Source organism: Bubalus kerabau, chromosome X (genome assembly GCF_029407905.1).
Source record: "Bubalus kerabau isolate K-KA32 ecotype Philippines breed swamp buffalo chromosome X, PCC_UOA_SB_1v2, whole genome shotgun sequence".
NCBI lineage: Eukaryota > Metazoa > Chordata > Mammalia > Artiodactyla > Bovidae > Bubalus > Bubalus kerabau.
The window spans coordinates 42,555,875-42,579,478 of record NC_073647.1 but is presented as its reverse complement, the minus strand read 5'-3'; the positions used below and the strand labels follow the sequence as shown (position 1 = coordinate 42,579,478).

At 42.1% G+C, this 23,604-nt stretch overlaps 1 protein-coding gene and 1 long non-coding RNA gene across 5 annotated transcripts in view; both read left to right on the top strand.

The window, feature by feature from the left end:
- The window catches only part of LOC129639959 (collagen alpha-1(I) chain-like), a 113,012-nt gene that overhangs the window by 50,527 nt on the left and 38,881 nt on the right, over positions 1–23,604 (top strand). The window lies entirely within an intron of this gene.
- The window catches only part of LOC129640436 (uncharacterized), a 34,334-nt gene continuing 17,503 nt past the window's right edge, over positions 6,774–23,604 (top strand). For 3 of the 4 annotated variants that reach the window (XR_008708801.1, XR_008708804.1, XR_008708803.1), the window contains exons 1-2: positions 6,774–7,013; positions 18,401–18,522. This is a non-coding gene — a long non-coding RNA (uncharacterized LOC129640436). The remainder of the gene's footprint in view (positions 7,014–18,400; positions 18,523–23,604) is intronic. The other variant, XR_008708800.1, reaches the window with a different exon arrangement.

The following is a 23,604-nucleotide window of genomic DNA, read 5'->3' as shown; positions in this document are numbered from 1 at the left end:
GTTAACGTTTAATATGAATATATGTAAAATAACAATGGATTCAGGTTTGATCTCATTTGGCAGGCTGTATAAGGAGATGATTAAACGTGTTTTGTTTCCATTATGTGCAAATACACATATGTTTATGTGACCCAGGTCACCACATAAAATGTACTGCCTACTGTCGGTTGTAGTCGGAAAAGTTTAAAAGGCAATGATTAAGCAAAAAAACAGCTTATTCCAGTTTTGTCTGTGCTCACCTTGTAGTGGGTTGCTCCCTCTGGCACAGAAGGGTGAGAAAGAGTCGGAGAGAAGGTGGTTTAAATGGAATGCATCACCCAGTGCATCATAGCCCGTGATGGTGGTGAAGTGTTGGTTGTCCAGCTTGAGATACACAGGACCTAGGTGAGAGCTGTGTCAAAGGAATTGCCTGCCATGAGTCTGGAGTGAATTCATAATTGGAAAGCTTTCAAAAGGAAGTTTCCCTCTGTGTGTCCAATGTAGTTGGCAGTAAGAAATAGGGAATGACGTTGAAAACCTTCTCTTAGCATGGACTCTTGACTACAGAAATGTGGGTGAGTGGAGAGAGTCAAGTTCTGTTCTCTGCAGGTGGAACAGGCCTGGTTTTCACCTTCCTATTTAAGGCTTTATTTACACCGAGGACTCTGATGACTCTCATGATGCACTGAAATACATTCATAAGGGCACACAGTTCTGGTAATTAAGTTCTGAAGCTTTATTTGCTTGTGATTACATTTCTAAGGTTGCCATTTAAAACCTCATTAAAATTAAGAAGTAGGTTTGACAGGCTGTTGACAGCCCAAGGCCTGGAGGCTCAGGCAATTCACAGGCCAAGTTAGAGCCCAAGGAAAGCCTTCAGCTGCTTTGTATGGCTTTAGTTATATGTTTATTTGCTTAGTTTTGGAGACAGTTATTTTTAAGTAAATTTAGAATTTCAAAATCTATCAAATATGGTTTAAAAATAAAACTTTTTAAAAAAACATTTGTTTTTGACTGTGCTGAGTCTTTGTTGCTGTGCAGGCTTTTCTCTAGTTGCAGTGAGCGGGGGCTACTCTGCAGTGCACGCTTCTCTTGTTGCAGAGCACAGGCTCTAGAATGCTGGCTCAGTAGTTGTGGCACTCGGGCTGAGTCTCTCCACTGGCATGTGGCATGTTCCCAGATGAGGGATTGAACCTGTATCCTCTGCGTTAGCGGGCAAATTCTTTACCACTGAGCCGCCAGGAAAGCCCTAATTTTTTTTTTTTTTTACATTGTGGTAAAATACATGAAATATGAAATTTACCATCTTTACCATTTTTTAACTTTAATTTTTATAATTTTGTTTATTTATTTTTGGCTGTGTTGGGTCTTCGTTGCTGCACAGGTTTTCTGTAGTTGTGGCGAACCGGGGCTACTCTCTAGTTCTGGTGGCAGGCTTCTCATTGCCGTGGCTTCTCTTGTTGTGGAGCATAGGCTGTAGGTGTGCAGGCTTCAGTAGTTGCGGCTCCCGGGCTCTGGAGCACAGGCTGTGTAGTTGTGGCACGTGGCGTCCCAGATGACTCAATGGTCAAGAATCCCCCTGCCAATGCAGGAGTCACACGAGATGCAGTTCGATCCCCGGTTGAGAAGATCCCCTGGAGAAAGAAACGGCAACCCATTCCAGTGTTCTTGCCTGGAAAATTTCGTGGACAGAGGAGCCTGGCAGCCTACAGTCCATAGGGCCACAAAGAGTCAGACATGATGGAGTGACTGAGTACACATGCATGGGCTTAGTTGCTCTGCAGCATGTGGGATCTTCCCGGATCAAAGATCTAACCCAAGTCTCCTGCATTGGCAGGCAGATTCTTTACCACTGAGCCTCCTGGGAAGCCCATATTTACCATTTTTAAATATACGTTTCTATAGGGTTAAGCACACTCCATTGCTATGCATGGAAACCCCAGAATCATACATGGGTTTGAAGCCAGAATGGAATAAGAGCTTTAATGTAAGTAAGCTTTTACTCTATGATTTTAACGATGTTTTAGTACTCTAAGTTTTTCTGTTACTCCACCAGTGTTTTTTAATTCATGCTTCTGAAATATGTAATAGAAATAAAAGGAAATTCTCGGTTACTTGCTCACTGCTATCCCCTCTCTGAATGTACTCCTTTCTTGCAAGTTCTCGGTCAACTCAGTTTATCTTGTAATTATTTTTAAAGGAGTCTTGACCTTTTATTTCAGGCTTCCCAGATGGTGCTAGTGGTAAAGAACCTGCCAGCTAATGCAGGAGACTTAAGAGACATAGGTTCGATCCTTGGGTTGGGAAGATGCCCTGGAGGAGGCAGGGCAACCCACTCCAGTATTCTTGCCTTGAGAATCCTCATGGACAGAGGTGCCTGGTGGGCCACAGTCCCTAGGGTCACAAAGAGTTGGACACAACTGAAGCAACTTAGAATGAAAGCACGCATGACCTTTTATTGCAAGAGACATGCAAAATTTCAGACTGAAAATGGTGTGGAAATAGTAATACTTTCTTCTGTAGGACTCATTCCCTGGAGAGGGGCATATCTCTTGGGAAAAATGAAAAGATTTAAATCTTGTGTTGTTTTGCAAAAATTTTGGTCTAATTCAGTTTTATGTGCCATCCATATATGAGTTGTAAAATCATTTTCATTCTAGCTTAGCAACTGCTTTACAAATAGCTCTCTTGGTGATTTAACCGTACCTTCAGTGAAAGCTCTTCATGGAAGTTGTTAATGGGATATGTATGTAAAGGCTTTTAGAACTCCTTTTCCTCTTTACAGGTTGAGGATCTCATCCCAGCCTGCATGTTGAGGTCTGACTACTGACATTGTTTTGGATTGAACAAGAGAGTTGTGGTCCAGGACTCAGGGATGGGTGTGATGAACAGGAAGCCCATGAGGCCAGGACCAAAACTCACATTTTTGCTGATGGCTCTGATGACAATGTCCTGTACATGAGGATCACAATTCATGAAAAAATTGATGTGCATACCTGAGAGTAGTGAATGCAGTGTCCGTTCTCTGGGACAGAGGAGGGGGTTAGATTTTACTAGAAACTGCATTGACCATGTGGCTTCATATCCTGTATTAAATGTAGCTGTCACATCATAACCCATTGTATATCTCCCATTCTTCCCTTGGAAGCTGATATCTTACCTGGCTGTGTATACATGATTAAATTCAAACACGGGGAACCTCAAAATTATTGACATTTGACTTTGGGCTATTTATTTCTTGCATTGTTTCCTGTAGATATTGTTAGCTCTGAGTATTCCGAGGTTGATGGCATGAGAAAGTGATCCTAAACACTTCCGTAAGTTGGTCACAAAACAGACACTGACCGAGTACTGATGTTATTAGAATAGGAACTCTGAGCAGAGCCTGGTCTACATCCCGTACCACCAAGGGTCATTCAGAAATGGAAGGGCTGCCCCGTTTCTTCTCGCTGTGGGTTTTCAGTCTCCCTGCTGCACTCTCTCATCATCTTCTGTTGCCTTTTTCTCTCCATGGGTCTTGTCCAGCCTCCTGCCTCTTCAGGGCAGCCAGGGAGGGTGTGAAGTGGACTCCATGGAGAAGAAAGAGGGGGAACAAATGAAACGTCTTTCCTCGTAGAATCTTTAATCTGTCGTATCTTCTTGACTATCTACCTAGTGATTTATCTCCCTCTCATGAACCCAAACATACTTATATTAGAGCTAATTTAAGTTTGGATTTCTTTCTGACTGTAGACATTTTCTGAATCCTGTATATATAAAGAATCACTATTTGCATCTCTGTAACACTGCCTTTCTGTTTTAGGGTTAGAAGTGGAGGATGGTGATAGAAGTAGAGGTTTTATATTTTTCTAATTATAAAAGGAATATAATATAGAAAAATTGAAAGTTTGAAAAGATAAGAACAAATCTACCAGTAGCCAGTCCCATGAAGACCATTACTATTAGCATTTTGATATACTCTTTTCTATTTGTTCCTTAAGTGCTGTTGACCTCATACTGTCTCTTTAGTTTTACTTACTTTTTAAAAAACACTTTTCACCAAAATACTTCACTGTATTACAAGTTCTTTACAATGCTTTTAATGACTTCATAACATTTCGCTGGGTTCCTGGACTGTTAAAAGGCGGAGGGGAGTGTGGGTTGAGGAGTCACAGAGCATGTTGAGTTTTTAGATAACCAGGGATTGTAAAACCCTTTCAACTAGTAAAAAAATACCCTAACGAAACGTCTCCTCCTTTGTCGTTCATATGTGTTGTGTCAGTTAACTCTGCAGTCACCTACTTCTGGAATGTGGGGCACTTTATTAACTTTAGTCTAGAAACAGTTGATCAATGTTAACACGCTTTGAAGAGAGCCTCTTAATAAGTTAGGGCTGTAATTGACTCTATCTCAGCTCTGTGAAGTTAGAGAAGATATCGTTTGTTACCTTATTTTATGCAGATGTGAAGGAGAAAGAGTCCAGTTGTAGGTGTTTAAATGAAGTTTTAAAAAATGAATTTGATTAAAACTAAAAATTGAGGAAGTTCTAAAAATGGAATCCCTTATGAGGTACCTCTCACAGTAATTATGCTTCAAGAAGAGGGATGAACACAAAAAATTGGAGTTGTTTTTGGATCTTATATAGCAGAACACATGTAAATCAGTTTCTGAATGTCTTCCTCTTTGTGAAAAAAATAGTAAAGAGAGGAGTCAAGATATGTCCAGAAAAGTTTGGAATGGTAACAGGCTGCTTTAATCAGACAGTTAGGTGGCTGTGGTATTTGGCCTTTTTCTTTTGTTCATCTTGGCCTTATAATGTCCCGCCTTTGGGGTCAAGGCTGCTGTCTGCTTGACCTCCCCCGCCAAGAAATAGGCAGCAACATCACTTCTGACCTTGATTAATAGATGCACTTGAAAGTCAGCAGGGCAGCAGGAGAGGCTTGGAGAAGTCACTGCAGCACTTTATCAAGTGGAAGTGCTTAGGCCCTGGGACAGGCTTCTCAACTTACAGTTTTCTGTTAACACCAGTAAATGTGCTTTAAGATGGCAACAGATATCTATAAAAATAGATAATTTTTTAAAATTCCTTGGTCAGATATTTTTGAGAAATGTTGGATTAAACAGAATTTATTTACTGCAGTATGTATGGATGTGAGAGTTGGACTGTGAAGAAAGCTAAACACTGAAGAATTGATGCTTTTGAACTGTGGTGTTGGAGAAGACTCTTGAGAGTCCCTTGGACTGCAAGGAAATCCAACCAGTCCATCCTAAAGGAGATCAGTCCTGGGTGTTCATTGGAAGGACTGATGCTGACGCTGAAACTCCAATCCTTTGGCCACCTTATGCGAAGAGTTGACTCATTGGAAAAGACCCTGATGCTGGGAGGGATTGGGGGCAGGAGGAGAAGGGGACGACAGAGGATGAGATGGCTGGATGGCATCACCGACTCGATGGACATGAGTTTCGGTAAACTCCGGGAGTTGGTGATGGACAGGGAGGCCTGGCGTGCTGCAATTCATGGGGTCGCAAAGAGTCGGACACAACTGAGCGACTGAACTGAACTGAACTGATTTACTGCAGTAATTTTTTTTTTAATTTATTTTTATTGGCTGTGCTGGGTCTTCATTGCTGCACGGGCTTTTGTTTAGTTATGGCATCCAGGGGCTACTTGTTGCTGTATTCAGGCTTCTCACTGTTAGGGCTTGTCTTGTCATGGAGCACAGGCTCCAGGTGATGCAGGCTTCAGCAGTTGTGGCTCGCAGACTCTTGAAACAGGAGCTCAGTAGTTGGAGCACACGGGCTTTCTCTGTGGTATGTGGGATCTTCCCAGATCAGGGATTGAACCCGTGTCTCCTGCATTGGCAGGTGGATTCATTACCGTTGAGCTAGCAGGGAAGCTCTCCAGGAGTTATTGAACATTTTTAATTTGCTTACGGGCACTTTTCAGCTTTAAGAAGGGAGAATAAAGTAAGAAATATCTTCAAAACTCATTTTGCCTGTTTAATCCTTTTTTAGGAGGACCTCTGTTGATGTCTGGGCTTCCCTTGTGGCTCAGCTGGTAGAGAATCCACCTGCAATGTGGGAGACCTGGGTTTGATCCCTGGGTTGGAAAGATCCCCCGGAGAAGGGAAGGACTACCCACTCCAGTATTCTGGCCTGGAGAATTCCATGGACTATATATAGTTCAGTCAGTCAGTCAGTCAGTCAGTTCAGTCCCTCAGTCGTGTCTGACTCTGCGATCCCATGGACTGCAGCACGCCAGGTCTCCCTGTCCATCACCAGCTCCCGGAGTTTACTTAAACTCATGTCCATTGAGTCGGTGATGCCATCCAACCGTCTCACCCTCTGTCATCCCCTTCTCCTCCCGCCTTCAATCTTGCCCAGCATCAGAGTCTTCAAGTGAGTCACTTCTTCATATCAGGTGGCCCAAGTATTAGAGTTGCAGCTTCAGCATCAGTCCTTCCAGTGAATATTCAGGACTGATTTCCTTTAGGATGGACTGATTAGATCTCCTTGCAGTCCAAGGGACTCTGAAGAGTCTTCTCCAACACCACAGTTCAAAAGCATCAGTTGTATAGTTCATGGGGTCGCAAAGAGCTGGACACAACTGAGAGACTTTCACTTTCACTGTTAATATCTTGGTCTAAAAACGTTTGTAGCGGAAGCAGGATTTTGTATCTAGGGGGTGTGGATGAATGCTTTTCAGACTTGACCTTGATGTGATTCACCTGGCGATCTCATTAAGCTTCATCTCCTAACTAGGTGCATCTCGCGTGGCCCCTGAGACTCTGTGTCTCCCAGAAGCGCCCAGGTGATGCTGCCGCTGCTGCTGCACAGACCATGTGGAAGAACAAGCTAGTTAACTGTGGATTAGTAGTTGCTGACCTGGGGCCCGGGGAAGATGAATGCTTGCCAGGTGGTTTTAGTAGCCTTCCAGAAGGTTCCCTTCTGGGCCGGGTGAGCTGATTGGAAGTTGCTGATGCCTCTTATGTTGAAAGGGGGATTTCCAGAGGGAAGCTAGAGAACTAGATCCCCTTGAACTCCAGGACCGCTGGGTGAGCTGTGGGGTGTGTGCTCTGTGTCTTGTTCTGGCTGAAGGAATCACTGGTTCTGTTCGCTGCGATTGTCATGGGCCTTTGTGTTAGAGTCGAACTTTGTAGGGGAGGAGGAAAACCATTTGAGGAAAGACTCTGATGATGTGTTAGAGAAAGGAAACGATGTCCAGACAGATTAGATGAAACAATTTGGTAGGAGGACTAGAAAGGAGGGGATTCAGTGGAGGGAGAGGGAGACCTAAATCAGTGTCAGGGAATTGACCTCGTCAGCACCGATGCAGCACAAGGCCCATTAGACTCTGCTCATTACAGACAGGGAACCTGGGGAGCAAGCGACCCTGTTTTGAACCCTGCACATGGTGAAATCTGCTGTGTCAGCACACTCAGCGAAGTGATGGGAAGGGTGTCATCACTGGAAACACTGAAAGGAAATCCCCACAAGACGTGAACTAAGTTCTGATTCCACAGTGTGGCTGTTAGAACGTTTTGGGAGAGAAGAGGAAGTGACGGACCCTGGTGTGGCTTTCAGTAGACCTCAGATGTAAAGAGGGCTTCCCAGGTGGCACAGTGGTAAAGAACCCACCTGCCCATGCAGGGGACGCAGAAGACGTGGGTTCAATCCTTGGCTTGGGAAGATCCCCCTGGAATAGGCAATGGTAACCCACTCCAGTATTCTTGCCTGGGAAATCCCATGGACAGAGGAGCCTAGTGGGCTACAGTCCTTTATTGTGCCCTTTGCATGTTACAATGTTCCCTTGGTATCTCTAATTTTCTTGAAGAGATCTCTAATTTTTCCCATTCTATTGTTTTCCTCTATTTCTTTGCATTGTTCACTTAGGAAGGTTTATCTATCCTTGCTATTCTTTGGAACTCTGCATTCAGATGGGTATATTTTTCCTTTTCTCCTTTGCCTTTTGCTTCTCTTCTTTTCTCAGCTATTTGTAAGGCTTCCTCAGACAACCATAAACTGTATGGAAACAGCGTAAACTGTACGGAAACTTAGATGAGAAGAAAGGGATTCCAGGCATAGAGGATATTGTGTGCAAGATTCAAATGTTTGAAACAAGGCATATTCTATATGACTGTATAGATTGGTAATTCCTAGTCAAAAGTAGTTAGTGAAACTAATTGCTTTTGTTTATTTTAGTCTTGGGAGCCAGTAATTGTTTTGACCTGTTTCTCGTGTTTATGTAATATGTCAGTGAAGTTGGAAATGTGTCTTAAACAATTTTGAAGGAAATAATCTTAAATGGCAGCAAAAGATTATTTGGTTCCAAATGAAAAAAATTCTTACTGATAACCAGTTACTCACTGTATTATATTGCTAGGGGGATTACAGAGCTCCTCCTGCTCTGTAAAATTTAATAGTTTAGACCAGGATTGGTGAACTTTTCCTGTAGAAGGCCAGATACTAAATATTTTTTTATCAGGAAGATGGCCAGAGGTACATGAGGCACAGCTGTGTTCCAGTATCACCATGAACCTGGCACAGCAGCTGGGTTTGGCCTGTGAACCCTGAGCCCTCCTGCCTCGGGTCACTAGATGAAGGCTGTTGAATGGTCTGGAGACCTCCAGGTGTCCTTTCTGGTACTGTATTTCTGAGGTGCTTTGATGGCTTTGGTGAGTAATTGAAGAATAAAAACTCGAACTAGTTTCTAAGTCTTCCTTCTGCCAGAGGACTGTACATTATCACCTTTATTGATTTTTGCAGCTTTCAAAAACTTGTGTACAAATTAACAAGAAACATTAAAAAGACTTTATTTCCAGAGCCAACAAAGAGAAGATTCCTACTCCAAGATGTGTTTCTTTTGCACATTTCTGACTTGGCAGTAGTGTAGGAAAGGAAAAAGGAACGTTATTTCCTCTTGAAGACTCCACACAAAGTGACTTTTTGAAGTCTTTTCCGCTACAAAGAAATAATTAGCATTCAAGTGGATCTTTAAGTTTTAAAGCAAGCAGATGGCACCCCACTCCAGTACTCTTGCCTGGAAAACCCCATGGACGGAGGAGCCTGGTAGGCTGCAGTCCATGGGGTCGCAAAGAGTCAGAAACGACAGAGAGACTTCACTTTCACTTTTCACTTTCATGCATTGGAGAAGGAAATGGCAGCCCACTCCAGTGTTCTTGCCTGGAGAATCCCAGGGATGGCAGAGCCTGGTGGGCTGCCGTCTATTGGGTTGCACAGAGTCAGACACGACTGAAGTGACTTAGCAGCAGCAGCAGCATATATTATTCAGTGTATAAAAAAAAATTCTGTATATGTGTATATGTTTCATATATATGTGTGTATGTGTCTGTGTGTGTCTTTCATATGTGACCACTTACAACAGAGTTGAGAAACTTGAGAAAGGAAGCTGGGAAGGTGGTGGGTTTCATAGGTTTTGAGGGGGTAATGTCCTGCCTTATTCCTTGGCCTGGGAGTCTGGGTCACCAGGTGATGTGGCAGTGGGAGGAAGTCACCACTGGCTGTCCAGCCCCTGCTGTGCTCTGTAGAAGGTCCTAGACTGACAGAAGGTGGAAGTCCCTCTGGGGGTTTACAAGGCTGTTTAAGGAGAGATGAGCTACATATGCAGGTGGAGCCAGGAGACACACCAGTGACAAATACTGAGAAGTGTTTAGTGGACCAACCAGTGGATTGGTCACAGGAGGCTCAAGACTTGGGTGAACTTCACACAGCATTTGTGTGGGTTGAAGGAAGGGCAGGATGTGGAAATAAAAAGAAATACGGGGGTCAGGGGTCATGGCACAGGCTTGGGCATGGAGGTGAAAATAACCCACTGTTGGCAGAGTAAAAATCAGACCAGCGGTCTGGCTAGAGTGGGGAGTTTGCAGAAGAGACATGCAGCCAGGATTATGTAGACATTGAGAGACTGGCCACTTGGGTCAAGTCTTAGAATATTGTCAGTGAGTGCATAAGGAGCATAAACTGTTTTAAAATAAATTTTTAAATAAAAAAGTAGTATGTAAGGAGACATTTTAGGGAGGTTAATCTAACCTGTGTGAAAGTGCTAGAGGCCAGAATGGTCAGGGGGCCAGGAGGGTCATCCTGTTGGGCAGCCCAGGATGATAATGTTATAGAGAGAGCAACTTTAATGCAGAAATAGATTCTGTATTTGAAATAATATTTGAATGGTTTTTGAGGCTTTGTTTGTGGGGAGGAAAGAGGCTATTACTTAAACATTTTTTTAATTTCATTTTGAAATGATTTCAGACTTAAACGTATAAATACTACAAAGAAAGCCTTATAACCTTTACCCAGCTTCCCCAAATGTTAACATTTTATGTAACGTGTCAATACCAGCATTGACACTAAAGTAGCTCAAATACAGACCTCATTCACTTTCTGCCAGCTGACCTACTAAGGTCCTTATCCTTGTCCAGGATGGCACTCAGGATCGGATTGTCTTTCCTTGTCAGTTCCCTGTGTTTTCCTCCAATCCAGGATGTTGCTGCTGCTGCTAACCTGCTTCAGTCGTATCCGACTCTGTGCGACCCCATAGACGGCAGCCCACCAGGCTCCTCTGTCCCTGGGATTCTCCAGGCAAGAATACTGGAGTGGGTTGCCATTTCCTTCTCCAGTGCATGAAAGTGAAAAGTGAAAGTGAAGTCGCTCAGTCGTGTCTGACTCTTCGCGACCCCATGGACTGTAGCCTACCACGCTCCTCCATCCATGGGATTTTCCATGCAAGAGTACTGGAGTGGGGTGCCATTGCCTTCTCCATCCAATCCAGGATTTTTCTTGGTCTTTCCTAACCTTGACAATTTTTGCAGAGTACGAGCTAGTTATTTTGAAGAATGTCCCTCAGTTTGGAGTTGTGTGATGTTTTCTCACAATACATACCATTTTTTTTTTTGAGAAAAAAATACCTTGAAAGTGCCTTTTTCAGGATATCATCTTATTAATAGCAAGCAAGTGATGTCAAGTCTCATGATTGGTGATGACTTTTATCACTTAATTAAGATGGATCTGCTGAGCTCTGCTGAAAAGTGCCTATTCTTTTCCTCTATTCCTTAATAGCTTGTGGGGAAACACTTGGACACTATGCAGATGTCCTATATCTCAGAAGTACTTTTGTTCTCTCGTTTTAGCATCCATTGATGATTCTTGCCTGCAACGCTTGGTACTTTGTTCTTTGCCTAATGATGATATTCTTTGCCTCTTCTCGTTGCATTTAATAATTGAAAGAATTCTGTACGGAAGAGCTGTTTCCCCACTGTGCCCTCTGTCCCATGTTTGTTTATTCAGTGATTTAGATCAGTCTGGACTCCTGGGTGTTTCTCCTACTGGTATAATGTAATACTTGCATTGTTTTGCTGCTCAAGTCCTGGATTGGGCAGGTGGGAGCTTATTCACATTGGCTGCTGAGAAAAGGGTTCATCTTGGAGTCCAGGTGTGACTGGGGGGTTGATGTTACTGAAGGTAGGGAATTCAGTGACAAGTGGAGATAAGTAAGCTGCCAATTTAACTGCTGATCCAAAATCTTTAGTCACCTGCTACCTAAACTGTAAAGGCTTTTCTATGATTGCATTAACTGAGGAACCCCACCCTGTTAGGCAGTTATGGTCTTGTTTGTACACACACTGAAAAGAAAGATACTTTTCCAAGGAAAGAAAAAAAAAACCAAGTTTATGACACTTCGGGGTTTGTTTCCATGGTACCTATTGTATATTTTTTCCCAGAAGCTGCTTCTTCCTGCTGATTTATCTCCCTAGGCAGGCAAGATTGTGAAATATTTATAAATACTAGACCCCACTTTAATTTTCTCTTTTGGCTTTTAAGTGGGGCAAACAGGTTTATACTAGAAGATAATCCTCAATAGTGGAAAATGGAAATTAAGTCTAATGCTCCTGATGCCATTAAAAGGGGGATGTCCTTTCAGAAGGTGTGTAGGTAGGATGCTGCTCTGCAGACGTGAGGCACCTTGGCTTAGGGCTATGTCTGGGATGGGGTGGATAGAAAACACACACTATAAGAACAGGTGCAGATTGTGGTTTACTGAGACACTGACTCTTTGTTCTACACAAACCAGAGTAAGAAGCTCAGTCACAGACCTCAGGGCTATTTTTTGGATGGCCTGCACCTCTGCTGTGTTTGAATCTCTGGTGAGCATGTGAGGGAGAAGATGGTCGAGGAGTGCGCCCAGCTTCACAGCAGAGGTGGGCGATAAGAGTTTCAACCACTGTTTTGTTTTGTTTTGTTTTTTAGTTTTTCTCAAGCCAGGGTGCATTAAAAGCTACCCTGAGGAGCTTGAAAAAATCCTACTCAGACTGCTCTCCTGTAGGTTCTAATTCTGTAGACCTGAGCTGTTTGATTATTTCTTCAGTTTCTTTGATGGTTCTAATTTCCATCCAGGGTTAAGTGCCTCTGGATCTAGCAGAGACAACTATCTGTGACATCTTCATTCAGTCATATAGGCTTGCTTGTCATGTGATTCTGAAATTGGCATATTCTATGTTATAAGATAAATATATGGGAAAATAACTACAGACAGGCTTGGGTGGCAAACTTGGGTGAAATTCTTAACCTCTTCAAGTCTAACTTTATCATCTGCAAAATGAGATTAATAATACCTCAGAGTTTTTCCAAAGTTAAGCAGTATGTTACATGTAAAATAATCAGTACACTCTCTAGCCCACGGTACAAACACATTTATTATTTAGTAACATGCACCATGTTACAGTAGAGTGGTGACTTTGGAATCAGTCAAAATTTTCCTCCAGCCCTGGCTGTATAAATTTCCAGCTCTGGGACCTTCAGTTCAGTCGCTCAGTCGTGTGCACCTCTTTGTGACACCATGGGCTGCATCAGACTGCAGCACGCCAGGCCTCCCTGTCCATCACCAACTCCCAGAGTCTACTCAAACTCTTGTCCATAGAGTCGGTGATGCCATCCAACCATATAATCCTCTGTCACCCCCTTCTCCTCATGCCTTCAGTCTTTCCCAGCATCAGGGTCTTTTTAAATGAGTCACTTTGAAGTGTCTGCTTGTGAGATTGGCTGTGACTTTTCTCTTAATTTAAGGAGCCGAGTGTTGGACAGCTGGACTCCTGGTCTGAAGGTCAGGTGAGGAATGCTCAGCTGCAGGTGTGCACAGGCTCCTGAGAGTCTCCACTCTGCTTCCTCCAAGACGTGATGTTTTATAATGATTTTTTTGGGTGTGTGCTGCGTTGGGCCTTCTGTAAATACAGGTCCCTTCTATCAGAGCTCTGTAAGGACCCTTTGGAGGTCCCTGGGGAAGAGGGCCACTTCTCTGGCTCTCCAGGTGGGAGTGAGCTGCCCCTTCAGGAGCTGCAGGGGGCGGGGGAGGGCCAGGTGGGCGTAGGGATGGCGCTTCTCTGCCTTGGCAGGCGAATAAGGGTGGAGGTGTTAGAGTCAATGGATGGGCGTATGGTCAGCTTAAAGTACATCTGGACCAAGAAGATGGTCACAAAAAAAGTTCAGGACACATGTCTTCATTTCATGGAGCCATTTTGAGAAATAACAAACCTGAATGGCCAGCTTTTTATGAATATTTTTCCAAGTAAAGGTATTAAACCCCAGCAAACAATACTAAAACTACAAAAATAAACAAAGAACCACTATCATTTATTATCATTGTTTGTTTTTTCAGAATTGAGACTACAGTACCATGAAATATAGGAAAGAATATTCAGAAAAAATGGTGCAAAAAAAAGTAGGAAAGATTCTCAGAATAAAGACGTTTCTTTGAGTGAACTAAATTTAGTTTTGTCACCATCTCCTTATGGTGTTTTCTTTTTTTTCCATTTGCCACAGATGGGAAAAATTTCATCATGGCCTAGATTTGGACGGATAGTGCTTCCTAACCTATTTGAGTAAGAAGACCCCCCCCCTTTTCTGTTGAGGCATAGTTTACATACAGTAAAATGCACAAATCTAAGGGTACAGCTGGATGAATTTTTAATTATTACACATACCTATTGTGGCTCAGCTGGTAAAGAATCCGCCTGCGATGCGGGAGACCCGGGTTCAATCCCTGGGCTGGGAAGACCCCCTGGAGAAGGGAAAGGCTACCCACTCCAGTATTCTGGCCTGCGGAACTCCTTAGATCGTCTAGTCCATGGGGTCACAAAGAGTCAGACACAACTGAGCGACTTGCACTTTCACTTTCATGTGACTTCTATCTACAGGAAGATCTAGGGGATTTTCACACCCTAGATGATGTCTTCATGTCCCATCCCCATCAGTAACTGTCCCAGGCTGACAACTTGTTTCTAATCAAAAACTTGGCAGGATCTGTAATCTTAGACACCACTGAGCAACTCCGTAGTGGAGATGAGAGAACTACAATGAATTAACACTTTATAATCCCATGTCTAATTAATCTTACTAGTATTTATGTAGATTTTGACGCCTTCCACTTAAGTTAGACATGATTTATTATGTTGAGAAACAATGCTTTTGTGTACATGGAAATGTGCATCTCTTTAAAAAGCTCCAAGTTCACCCCCACCCACTTCCTCCCATAAGGAATTGAAGCCCCTAAGTCTGAAAACCACTAGCTTAGGGCCCAGGTCACGTAGTTGCAACAGGCTGGGATGGGGGCTGTGGTGATAGTTGCATTACTTCATGTAGAATCTCTCTCTCTTTTTTGTTCTTTAATAGGTGATGGTATCAACTTTAGATAAGTCTACATTTTGTTTTTCCTTAAAAGCTAAAACTGCCTGTACAAGCATACCTCAGAGATACTGTGGGTTTGGTTCCAGACCACCCCAGTGCAGTGAGTAGCACAATAAAGTGAGTCACATGGATTATTGGGCTTCCCAGTGCATGTAACAGTTACTTCACTGTAGTCTATCAAGTGTGCAATTGCATTATGTCTAAAAACAATATCAGTGCAGTTCAGTTCAGTCACTCTGTCGTGTCCGACTCTGTGACCCCAGGGACTACAGCACGCCAGGCTTCCCTGTCCATCACCAACTCCCAGAGTGTACTCCAACTCATGCCCATTGAGTCGGTGATGCCATCCAGCCATCTCATCCTCTGTCGTCCCCTTCTCCTCCCACCTTCAGTCTTTCCCAGCGTCAGGGTCTTCATGAGTCTGAGTCTTCAGCAAGTCATCAAGTCTTCAGCAAGTCATCATCTTTTTGTTAGTGAAGGGCTTGAAATGTTGTGAGAAGTACCAAAAACAGAGACACAAAGTGAGCAAATGCCATTGGAAAAATGGCACTGATAGACTTGCTGCATTCAGCTTGCCACAAACCTTCAGTTGGTAAACATACTGTCTGTGAAGTACAGCAAAGGAAAGTGCAATAAAACGAGGTCTACCTGTGTCAGTCTTTGGGCCTAGTTGTGAGCAGACTGATAGGATTATTTTTTGCTCCTATATAAGGCTGTGTGTTGGACTGGTCCTTGCTCTCAGTTTTGTTGCTGATTGATATAGACTGAAAAACAATTGGAAGATGTCCATTAATCAGATTCATGGAAAAGAACCATCTGTCCAAGAAAGAGCATACTTTGGGTTTACCAGGAGTAGAATGTGGCAACAGCGTGGGTTTATAGTCTAAGGACTGATTAATGCTCTGGGTTTAGAGACAAAGTGCCAACATGATAGCCTAGGCTGGGTCATTTTCATTTGTCTGGTAGTAAATTGAGTATCACATGAGAATTACTTTCACAATTTTGATATGTTTTCCATTCATTTGGTACTATGTGAAAAATCATACTACTTGTTTGAGCCTTCATGTAAGTCTCTAAGTACCACTGTCCCATTGAATGAGATGAGGATCTGTCTGTACTGCTATGAACTGATTACTAAAACTGTAACTGGAGACAGAAGGAGGCCAAGAAAAGCCAAGTGTTCAACTTCAGAGATTAGTAAAATTCACGTTTTGCTGTGGCAATCATACTGGCCTTGGAGCCATCACCTCTGTATCGTAATGTTTGTATATAGCATCGGGGCACTGGTGAGATCCCCGTGTACTTAGAACAGCTTCTGGATTCAGTACAAGACTGAAGATATGTGGGGAGTAAGAACTGCTGTGGATGTTCACACTCCTCCCTTCCAGGCATCTCTGATTTCTCCACCACCCTCCTCTCAGTCCTGTAGGTTTGGGGATTTAAAGTGGATTGTTGCTGACCTGGTCCACAAGTCAAGGAGGTTGTTGGTTAACAGCAGTGGCCGCTCACCTCATTTTCTTTGCTTTGGTGGTATTGTTGTTCAGTTGCCAAGTTGTGTCTGACTCTTTGCGGCCCTGTGGACAGCAGCACATCAGCCTTCCCTGTCCTTCACTATCTCCCAGGGTTTGCCCAAACTCGTGTCCATTGAGTCGGTGAATTGGTGGTATTAGTGACAGTATTTATCTTTATCCCAATGATGTTTTGCCTGGTGCAAATGGATTGTCGAAAGCAGTTTGAAACACAGTATGATAAATTGCAGGTGGGGGTAGAAAGAGATCTTGCACAACTGAAACAGTAGCTTACTCTGAGAGCGGGAGCTTGATTACTAAGTAATAACTACACATGACAGCAGTCATGGCTTTACCGTGTTTTAGGAAATCGACTCAGTCCTGCCCACCCTGCTCTCCTCCCTGCCCCTGAGACAGCGCGAGTCTTTCCCATTGAGAAGGTAGGGCTGGGTTACTGGCCTCATCTGGCAGCCCATTAGAAGTGAGTGCTCTGAGGCTGTACCAGAATCATATTAACAAGGCCCCCCAGGTAATTCCCACTCAACACAAACATGGGAAGTCCTGTTCTGAGAAACGTCTTCCTGATCACCCATGAAGAAACGAGCCAGTGCATCTGTCTAGTCACCGTTTGCAATTTGAAAGTTTAATCTGTTTAGTAAACGTTTTGTTGTATCCTGCCACATTCCAGGTGGTGTCAGACACAGAACAGGCAGAGGAGCTGTATGTATTGTTCTGAGAATGAGGATTAAGATGATAAAAGTGCTTTACAAGCCCAAAGATGCTGGCTAATTGATGGAGGTGTGAGGGATTGACACTTTGAGCATTTGCTAATGAAAGTCATCCATAGAATTAGAAGTTAATATTGACAGTTTGGTCTAGTTGCCCATTCTGTTGCAATCTGTTTTCTTGTGTTGTTTCCAAAAAAATCCATTTATTTGACTCTTAATCTTTCTTTTGTCTTACTGCTAACCTGCAACTGGAATTGTACAGTTGGTACAACTTAGAATTGCCTTAATGACCTCAGAGTATCTTTTAAATCTTGACCCAAGAAAGTAATATTTTAACTAAAGCTAGAATAGTTGTTCAGATATCTCAGCAGAAATGTTTACTACCTTATTTTTCCATCATCCATGAAGATAAAGCATTTCATGGCATTTCTTCATTTTGTTGGTTACTGGGTGATTTCTAGGTATTTGTGATTATTCCAGACATAAATTTGTATTTCTGTTCTAAAAATACAAATAAATCTTGGCATCTTTTGGTCCTTAAATAAAAAATGTAGGAGAAAGATAGTCTTTTACATGATACATGTGTTAAAAAAAATCATTTTGGTGTGACTTTTTTCATATGGGAGAGTGGGTTTCAATGAAATTTCTGTAAATTTAAGAACCTTATTTCAGAAAGTTTTCTTCATTTGGTTTTTCATCTGAGGCTGATAAAGATGGAAAAGTAGGCATGAAAATACTGCTTGTAATACCCAGATTGGGGCATTCTTTGAATTCAGCTGTGTATTTTACAATGGATTACAGAAAGTATTTGTTCAGGTGGTTAGCATAATCTGTCATCCAGGTTTGTGGGTTTATGATCCAGGCTGCTTGGTGAATTGCTTAGACCATATTAACATTCAAATTTATTGTTCTTTGAGACAGATATTAGGCTTAATTTCTGTTTGAAAAGTAGAAAACAAAACATTTTATCCCTCACAATGGTGTAACTTGGTCTAATCTTGGAATTATTTTGTTCTCAAAAAGAGGAGATAAAAATGTGTAAATGGCTGCAACAAAGTTGATCACCACTTGTCTTATCAAGGCAGAAACATTGTCTTTCAGTAAAGGACTGCTAAATTTATTCCTTAATTTATTCAAATGTATGTATTCAGAGAACTTGCTGTGTGCTTGGACTGTTCTAATGTTGGGGTTTAGTCATGAGTTACATGTACATAGTCCCTGTTCTCCTGAAAATTATTCTCAAGGGAAGAAAGCAAGTATTATTCATCTGGAAAGATGGGATATTGTTATATGTTAGGTGATGTAAAGAAAAAGTGTAAGAGGATATGTTTCTAAGCTTCTGTAAGGAAGTGATATTTGAGCTGAAATCTGAAACATGAATAAGAAGTGCATGTCATTTATTCTTGAGTTGCTTGTCTAAAAAGCACATAAAATGGATGGTATTAAATTTCTTTTTTTTTGGCAAATGGGTGGCAACCATGTCTTATTGTGAATGGCTTTGCTTTTGTCTAGGAGAAGCTGCACTGGGTCAGAACTGGTAGACCAGCTTCTAGAACACCGTCCTTTCGTCCAGTGCAGATCTATGGCCATAGGGGTCTGGCAGCTCCTACTGGACATGGGAATTCTGTCATCAGGTTAGTAGTATGTGTTCTAAAGGCACAGAATCCGGAAGCTCTTAAACTGCCTGACCAAAATGTGTTTGGTTTTCTAGATGATATTATAATCAAGATGGAAATTGTTTTTGCTGGTAAATATTTGTGTTCTCTTATAAATGAAGGAGATCAGCCCTGAAATTTCTTTGGAAGGGATGATGCTAAAGCTGAAACTCCAGTACTTTGGCCACCTCATGCGAAGAGTTGACTCACTGGAAAAGACCCTGATGCTGGGAGGGATTGGGGGCAGGAGGAGAAGGGGACGACAGAGGATGAGATGGCAGGATGGCATCACTGACTCAATGGACCTGAGTCTGAGTGAACTCCGGGAGTTGGTGATGGGCAGGGAGGCCTGGCGTGCTGCGATTCATGGGGTCGCAAAGAGTCGGACACGATTGAGCGACTGAACTGATAAGTGAAAGTGGCAGGTCATCTTTTGTTATTTCTCACACCTTTTGGTACTTGCTGATTCATTAACTACAACCTGTAAGAGTCTTTCCCTCACCCCATCTCTTCTCTACTCAAAATGATGCTCACGATTTTTTAAAAAGATCACTGGACATCGTTAGTTGCTCTAAATGTGTGATTTGTCTTGCTGTACTTAGAATACTCATCAGAAACTGACTATATGAATAGAAGGCACATGCCATTTTAATTGTATAAGGAATCATGAATAGCTAGAAATACGATCTATGAAAATAAACTGTTTAAATAGAAAAGAAAATTGATGTTAACTAGACACTAAAATTGGAGAAGGAAATGGCAGCCCACTCCAATATTCTTGCCTGGAGAAACTCATGGACGGAGGAGCCTGGTGGTCTACAGTCCATGGGGTCGCAAAGAGTCAGACATGACTGAAACGACTTAGCACAGACACTAAAATAGATGGTGAATATCTCTTTTCTTTGAGTCCAGGGAATTGAAGAATTAGAAGTCAGGAAGATTGACAGCAATGAAGACCCAGCGCAGTCAAAAATAAATAAATAAATAAATAAAAATTGTAAAAATTATGTAGAAAGCAAAGGGATATAGGCTTCCTAAGGATTAGTCATTCCTCTACTTTCACTGCTAGATGTGGACAATGCTGCCTATTTTCTTTTTTTTTATTATATTTTTTTCCTTTCCTTTTATTTTATTTTTTAACTTTACGATATTGTATTGGTTTTGCCGTATATCAACATGAATCCACCACAGGTATACACGTGTTCCCCATCCTGAACCCTCCTCCCTCCTCCCTCCTCCCTCTCTGTACCATCCCTCTGGGTTGTCCCAGCGCACCAGCCCCAAGCAATGTATAGAACAGTCTTTTGGACTTTGTGGGAGAAGGAGAGGGTGGGATGATTTGGGAGAACGGCATTGAAACATGTATAATGCTACCTATTTTCAAAGTGAACTGCACAGAAAAGTTAATTCTTCATCGTGGTTGTTAGGAGTGTATTAATACAGAAAATTCAGATGAAACCTATTTTTGTTTCAAAGCTGAGGTCATATACTTAATGCTCTTATATTACTAAAACCATTGAAAGAGCTAACAAGTCCTGATGCTTGTTTATTTAGGGGATTGCATCATTCATAATGGTTGAAATATTAAAAGTAAAATATCTAGAGGGTTGAAAGGAAGATAGATTCTCTGAAGGAGTAGATTTGAGACCAAATGTTAGAGGATGTCTACTCAGAAAATCCAGCAAAAGCCAAGTCTATGGATCAATTGCCTACCTGGGTGCAATTTGCCTAAGTGCATTCAAACCCTTTTTATTTTATTTTTTTTTTTTGCATTTGATCCTGACCTTTCAATACAGTATTCCTTTTTACAGGTAGAAAAATTGGGTCTTCAGTTAGGAAGTTGTCCAGAAAGACAGATCCCAATAATCAAACTGCAGACTTTGTTCTTATAACTGGAGACACAGAGAACTAGAGACACAGACATAAAGAACACAAGGGGGATAGGGGAGTGGTGGGATCAATTGGGAGATTGAGATTGATATATATATATATATCAATATGTATATATATATATACATACATACATACACTATTGATATGTGCACACTAAGTCACTTCAATGGTGTCTGACTCTTTACAGCCCTTTGCAAAGTCTCCAACTTTGACTGCAAAGAATATAATCAGTCTGATTTCAGTATTGACCATCTGGTGATGTCCATGTGTAGAGTCTTCTCTTGTGTTGTTGAAAGAGGGTGTTTGTTACGACCAGTGCATTTCTTGGCAAACCTCTATTAGCCTTTGCCCTGCTTCATTCTGCACTCCCAAGGCCAAATTTGCCCGTTACTCCAGGTATTTCTTGACTTCCTACTTTTGCATTGCAGTCCCCTATAATGAAAAGGACATCTTTTTTGGGTATTAGTTCTAGAAGGTCTTGGAGGTCTTCATAGAACCATTCAACTTCAGCTTCTTCAGTATTCCTGGTCAGGGCATAGACTTGGATTACTGTGATACTGAATGGTTTGCCATGGAAATGAACAGAGATCATTCTGTCGTTTTTGAGATTGCATCTAAGTACTGCATTTCAGACTCTTTTGTTGACTGTGATGGCTACTCCATTTCTTCCAAAGGGATTCTTGCCCACGGTAGTAGATATAATGATCACCTGAGTTAAATTCACCCACTCCAGTCTGTTTTAGTTCACTGATTCCTAAAATGTTGATGTTCACTCTTGCCATCTCCTGTTTGGCCACTTCCAATTTGCCTTGATTCAGAGACTTAACATTCCAGGTTCCTATGTAGTATTGCTCTTTACAGCATTGGACTTTACTTCCATCACCAGTCACATCCACAGCTGGGTATTGTTTTTGCTTTGGCTCCATCTCTTCATTCTTTCTGGACTTATTTCTCCATTGATCTCCAGTAGCATATTGAGCACCTACAAACCTGGGGAGTTCATCTTTCAGTGTCCTATCTTTTTGCCTTTTCATACTGTTCATGGGGTTCTCAAGGCAAGAGTTCTGAAGTGGTTTGCCATTCACATCTCCAGTGGACCATGATTTATCAGAATTCTCCACCATGAGCCATGCATCTTGGGTGGCCCTACGTGGCATGGCTCATAGTTTCATTGAGTTAGACAAGGCTGTGTTCCATGTGATTAGATTGGTTAGTTTTCTGTGATTGTGGCTTTCAGTCTGTCTGCTCTCTGTTGGAGAAGTATATGAGGCTTATTGAAGCTTCATGATGGGAAAGACTGACTGAGGGGGAAACTGGGTCTTGTTTTGATGGGCAGAACAAGAAAGAAAGAAATGCCAAAGAAAGGCAATGCCAGAGAATGCTCAAACTACCACACAGTTGCACTCATTTCACACGCTAGTAAAGTAATGCTCAAAATTCTCCATGCCGGGCTTCAGCAATACGTGAACCATGAACTTCCAGATGTTCAAGCTGGTTTTAGAAAAGTCAGAGGAACCAGAGATCAAATTGCCAATATCCATTGGATTATCGAAAAAGCAAGACAGTTCCAGAAAAAACAAACAAACAAACATATATTTCTGCTTTATTAACTATGCCAAAGTCTTTGACTGTGTGGATCACTTCAAACTGTGGGAAATTCTGAAAGAGATGGGAATACCAGACCACCTGACCTGCCTCTTGAGAAATCTGTATGTAGGTCAGGAAGCAGCAGTTAGAACTGTACATGGAACAATAGACTGGTTCCAAATAGGGAAAGGACTAAGTCAAGGCTGTATATTGTCACCCTGCTTATTTAACTTATATGCAGAGTACATCATGAGAAATGCTGGGCTGAAGGAAGCACAAGCTGGAATCAAGATTGCCAGGACAAATATCAATAACCTCAGATATGCAGATGACACCATCCTTATGGCAGAAAGCAAATACGAACTAAAGAGCTTCTTGATGAAAGTGAAAGAGGAGAGTGAAAAAGTTGGCTTAAAGCTCAATATTCAGAAAACTAAGATCATGGCATCTCATCTCATCACTTCATGGCAAATAGATGGGGAAACAGTGGAAACAGTGTCAGACTTTATTTTTGGAGCTCCAAAATCACTGCAGATGGTGACTGCAGCCATGAAATTAAAAATGTGTACTCCTTGGAAGAAAAGTTATGACCAACCTCGACAGCATATTAAAAAGCAGAGACATTACTTGACAACAAAGTTCCGTCTAGTCAAGGCTATGGTTTTTCCAGTGGTCATGTATAGATGTGAGAGTTGAACTATAAAGAAAGCTGAGTGCAGAAGAATTGATGCTTTTGAGCTGTGATATTGGAGAAGACTCTTGAAAGTCCCTTGAAGTTCAGAGATATCCAACCAATCCATCCTAAAGGAAATCAGTCCTGAATGTTCATTGGATGGACTGATGTTGAAGCTGAAACTCTAATACTTTGGCCACCTGATGCGAAGTTGTTACTCATTTGAAAAGACCCTGATTCTGGGAAAGATTGAAGGCGAGAGAAGAAGGGGATGACAGAGGATGAGATGGTTGGATGGCATCACTGGCTCAATGGAGATGAGTTTGAGTAAACTCCAGGAGTTGGTGATGGACAGGGAAGCCTGGCATGCTACAGTCTGTGGGGTCTCAAAGAGTCGGACAGGACTGAGTGACTGAACTGAACTGATATGAGTAGATGATCCGAATTGGGAAAAAATATGATTTAGCTGAAGCTGGAATAAAATAATTAAGACAGGCTTTTAGAAAAGATAGAAATGTCAGAATAAGACACTAATAGGTTGATTGTAGAGAATGCACTTTGTGTCAGGAACTATGTGATGTGCTTTATATTTCTTTTTCTTTTTTTTTTTAAATTTTATTTTATTTTTAAACTTTACAATATTGCATTAGTTTTGCCAAATATCGAAATGAATCCGCCACAGGTTCCCCATCCTGAACCCTCCTCCCTCCTCCCTCCCCATACCATCCCTCTGGGTCGTTCCAGTGCACCAGCCCCAAGCATCCAGTATCGTGCATCGAACCTGGACGGGTGACTCGTTTCATACATGATATTATACATGTTTCAATGCCATTCTCCCAAATCTTCCCACCCTCTCCCACAGAGTCCATAAGACTGATCTATACATCAGTGTCTCTTTTGCTGTCTCG